At 49.8% G+C, this 4,529-nt stretch overlaps 1 pseudogene; it reads right to left on the bottom strand.

Moving 5' to 3' along the window:
- Positions 1-2,694: 2,694 nt before the first annotated feature.
- On the bottom strand, positions 2,695-3,285 carry LOC104566008 (olfactory receptor 14C36-like; annotated as a pseudogene).
- Positions 3,286-4,529: the final 1,244 nt, after the last annotated feature.

Raw genomic sequence — 4,529 nt, 5'->3', positions numbered from 1 at the left:
AGCCTCCTTGCTGGGCCTCATCTCCCTTGGGAGGAAGCTGCTGCCCTTGGCCTTGGCCTGGTCATGCCACAGACATGGCAGAGCCTGGCCCTGCACCTCTGGCGTTCTGACCAGCTGACCTCACTGCCCAGCTCTGCCTTGCACCTGCCACCACCCTGCAGTCCACAAAGCCTTGACAAGGGAATCTGGAGCTGTAGAAGATCCCACAGAATCAAGGATGCTTGAGATTGGAAGGCACCTCTGGAGATCGTCCAACTCCCCTGTTCAATCAGAGTCACATAGACCATGTTGCACGGGATTATGTTCAGGTCGGTTTGGAATATCTCCAGGGAAGGAGACTCCACAACCTCTCTGGGAGAACTCTGCCACTGCTCTGTCACCCTCACACTCAAGAGGATTTTCCTCCAATTCAGGCAGAATTTTCTGTGCTTCCATTCGTGACCGTTGCCTCTTGTCATGTCAGTGGCCCCATTCATGGCAGAGCTCGGAGGGTGGTTATAAATCGGGCTGAGTCTAGTTGAGGTCTGTGGCCGGGGATGTCCCACAGGGATCAGTAGTGGGCCCGGTGCTCTTCAGCTTGTTCATCAATGACTTGGCACAGGCAATGACGAGGACACAGAGTGCACCCTCAGCAAGTTTGAGATCAATACCAAACTGGGTAGAGTGGCCAACACTCCAGAGGGCTGTGCTGCCATGCAGGGAAACCTAGACAGGTTGGAGAGTTGGGCAGAGAGCAAAGAGGAACCTTGAGATTCAATAAGGACAAGTGCAGGGTTCTGCACTGGGGGAGGAATAATCCCAGACATCAGCACAGATTAGGGGTTGACCTGCTGGAAATCAGCTCTGTGGAGAGGGATTTGGGAGTCCTGGTTGACAACGCCACCCATGAGGCAGCAATGTGCCCCTGCAGCCAAGAAGGCCAATGAGATCCTGGCCTGCATCAGGAGGAGCATTGCCAGCAGGGTGAGGGAGGTGATCCTGCCCCTCTACTCAGCTCTGGTGAGGCCGCACCTGGAGTACTGTGTGCAGTTCTGGGCTTCCCAGGACAAGAGGGATGAGGAGCTTCTAAAGAGGGTCCAGCGTAGAGCCATGAAGATGATTAAGGGACTGGATCATCTATCGTATGAGGAAAGACTAAGCAAGCTGGGCCTGTTTAGGCTGGAGAGGAGAAGATTGAGAGGAGATCTGATCAACATGCACAAGTACCTTAGAGGTGAATGTAGGCAGGATGGGGCCAAACTCTTCTGCGTTGTAGCCAGTGAAAGGACAAGGGATAATGGTGCCAGTCAAAACACAGGAAGTTCCACCTCCATATGAGGAAGAACTTCTTTCCTGTGAGGGTGACAGAGCCCTGGGACAGGCTGCCCAGAGAAGTTGTGGTCTCCTTCTCTGGAGATCTTCAAAACCCACCTGGACGCCACTCTGTGCCACATGCTCTAGCTGTCCTTGCGTGAGCAGGGGAGTTGAACTAGGTGATCCCTAGAGGTCCCTTCCAGCCTCAGCCATTGTGTGATTCTGTGAAAATCACTGTTCATATTAATAAAACATATTTCTATTTCTTTCATAAGGGTGAAAGTATTGCATCTCTTGCTTCCACTTTTTCTGTGACAGCCTCATTCTTGTCTAACAGCACTGAGGCAGCAGCGACCTTACAGCCCCATATCTGAGCCATGTGCCTGCTGCCGACTGGAGAAGGATGGTCAGTTATTGCAGCCACAGGCAGTGGAGTGACATGAAGACCCCCCTGCCCCAGCCCTGTTTTTCCTGCATTTACTTGAAGGACTTTTTTTTTCACATAATTGCTACTTTCCTCTTCTCCAAGGATGTCCCTACTCCCCAGAAGGAGTTTCCCCAAGGACTACATTGGTTCTGGCCTGCATGGCCATTCCTGCAGCATTTCCTGTGCCTGTTGCAGAGACCCAAGCCATTGTACAGTGAGCAGGATGTTGTAGCCCAAGGTCGTGAGGTGGTTCTGCACTGGCCACTGTGGTCAGGGTGTTTGGGTTGTGGATCAAACCCAGTTTAAAAGGCATCATTGCATATGATAATCCCGCACCAAGCACTCTATGGCTCCAGAGGATGCTCTGATCAATCACAGGGCATTTTCAATTGCTCAGGCTGTGTTCAGGGACGTATGCCAAATGCCTTTTTTTTTTTTTTTCATAGAAGGTGATATCAGCCACTCTCCAGGCTCACTTCCCTGTGCCTGTAGGGTCTGCATAGTGTGCACCTGCCAACAGCCCTGTCATGTGGGGCACAATCCCAGGCAGGTACCTCTTGGGCATTTGCCAACACAATGGGGACTGGACACCCTCAAATGAGAGCTGAATCCAGCCTTCATTCCCCATCCTTCTCCATCACCCCATGATTTCACAGTCTTGAGCTCATGCAGAGAGCCCCAGAAAAGCAACAGTGTGAAAGTCCTTGAGCTCATTCTTGGCTCCAGTTGTGGAAGAACAAACCAACTTTCAAGCCCAGCACTGAAGAAATATTTGTTATTACAGAGATCCACCCTCAGAGAGAGCAATAGACACATTTACAAAAGGTCCTTGGATGAGACAGACCCAGTAGAGCCTGCTGGAGAAGTGGGATGAATTCATGTAGGTTTGTACGGACATTATCACAGATACAATGGCCAAAGTGCAAGAGCAGTCTGAGAAAATTAGAAATGACCTGTGAAGAGAGATGAGCAGTTTATTGCTGCTGAGCTAGTACCAGATGAATCTGTTTCTTCAATGCCTCCTTGAGCTCCTTGTTCCTCATGCTGTAGATGACAGGATTCAGCGCTGGAGGCACCACGGAGTACAGAGTGGCCACCACCAGATCCAGAGCTGGGGAAGAGATGGAGGGGGGCTTCAGGTAGGCAAAAAATGCAGTGCTGACAAAGAGGGAGACCATGGCCAGCTGTGGGAGGCACATGGAAAAGGCTTTGTGCTGGCCCTTCTCAGAGGGGACCTGGAGCACAGCTCTGAAGATCTGCACGTAGGACACCACAATGAAAATGAAACACGCAAACAATAAACAAATACTAGCCACAATAAATCCAACTTCCCTCAAATAAGAGTCAGAGCAGGAGAGCTTGAGTATCTAGGGAATCTCACAGAAGAACTGCCCAATGACATTGACTTGACACAACGGTGTGGAAAATGTGTTCCCAGTTTGCAGGAGAGCATTGAGAAAGCCACTAGCCCAGGCAGCTGCTGCCATTTTGAAACAAGCTCTGCTGTCCATGAGGGTCCCGTAGCGCAAAGGCTGGCAGATAGCAACGTAGCGGTCATAGGCCATGATTGTGAGGAGATAATACTCAGCCAAAATGAAAAGGGCAAAAAAAAAAGGACCTGGGCAGCACATCCTGAATAGGAAATGGTCCTGGTGTTCCACAGGGAATTGGCCATGGATTTAGGGAGAGTGGTAGAGATGCAGCCAAGGTCAAGGAGGGAGATGTTGAGGAGGAAGAAGTACATGGGGTTGTGGAGACGATGCTTGTGGGCTATGGCTGTGATGATGAGGCCATTGCCTACGAAGGCAGTCAGGTAGATGCCCAGGAAGAGGGAGAAGTGCAAGAGCTGCAGCTCCCGCCTGTCTGCAAAAGCCATTAGGAGGAACTCACTGAAGGAGCTGCTGTTGGACATTAGTTCCTTTGGGGCACAGAAGTCCTGTCCAAGGAAGGAAAGAAAGCAAAAAGTTAGAGCAGGCTTTTCTTAGCCAAACCGTTTCAATTTCTCAAGTAATTCCCCACATTTCCTCTCTCCCTTATTTCAGCTCCCTTTCTGGTGCTCCACTTTGGACTGGCTCGGTGTGTCCCGCACAGCAGGGACCCCTGCCCATGGCACCAAAGGAGTTGTTTCTGCTGTGCTGCAGGTGGAAATAGATGTGTCAAACTAGTCTTTGAGTGGTATTTGTGGAGATGGCAGGGAATGGTGTCTTGCATTGCTTGGAAGGGACTTGGTCCAGACACCCAATGGAAATATTCTCCATTCACCAGCACAAGAGCTGAATACAGCCCTCATACCAGTTGTGTCTGAAGGAGAAGAGCTCTGTGAGGGATTGGTCTCCATCAATGTTGCCCTCCTCAACAGTGATATTTGAATCTGAATCAGTCACACCAGATCCCACTGCAGCAAGGGAGAATAACAGTCAAATGGAAACAAGGATAGACCTTACCCTTTCTGCACATCTAGATGTCCAGAGGTAGATCTTGTCCTCATGTCACTTCACTGTTTGCACCCTTATTCCAGGCACTGCAGACAGAAGGAGTAATCTTGATGCACACAACCTGCAGGAGATGATGTCCATCCCTTCTATGGCAGGGCTCTTCAACATTTGGAAATCAAGTCTTCTCTGCAAAAGGAACAGTGCAAGACTCTGTTGATATATAAATGTGCGTGTATATATACACACACACACATATATATATATATATATATGATGGTGCACACACAAACACATATAGGTGCCTCCTCAGTGTGGGAGTGTTCTTTGGTCAGGCAGAAATCTTTGGCATTTCAGTTGTTCTAAGCATAACTGTG

The sequence above is a fragment of the Tinamus guttatus genome, unplaced genomic scaffold (assembly GCF_059628265.1).
Source record: "Tinamus guttatus ecotype Peru unplaced genomic scaffold, ASM5962826v1 Tinamus_guttatus_pri_ptg000332l, whole genome shotgun sequence".
In the NCBI taxonomy this organism is placed as follows: domain Eukaryota; kingdom Metazoa; phylum Chordata; class Aves; order Tinamiformes; family Tinamidae; genus Tinamus; species Tinamus guttatus.
Note: the sequence above shows the minus strand (reverse complement) of the source record. Positions and strands in the feature narration are given on the sequence as shown.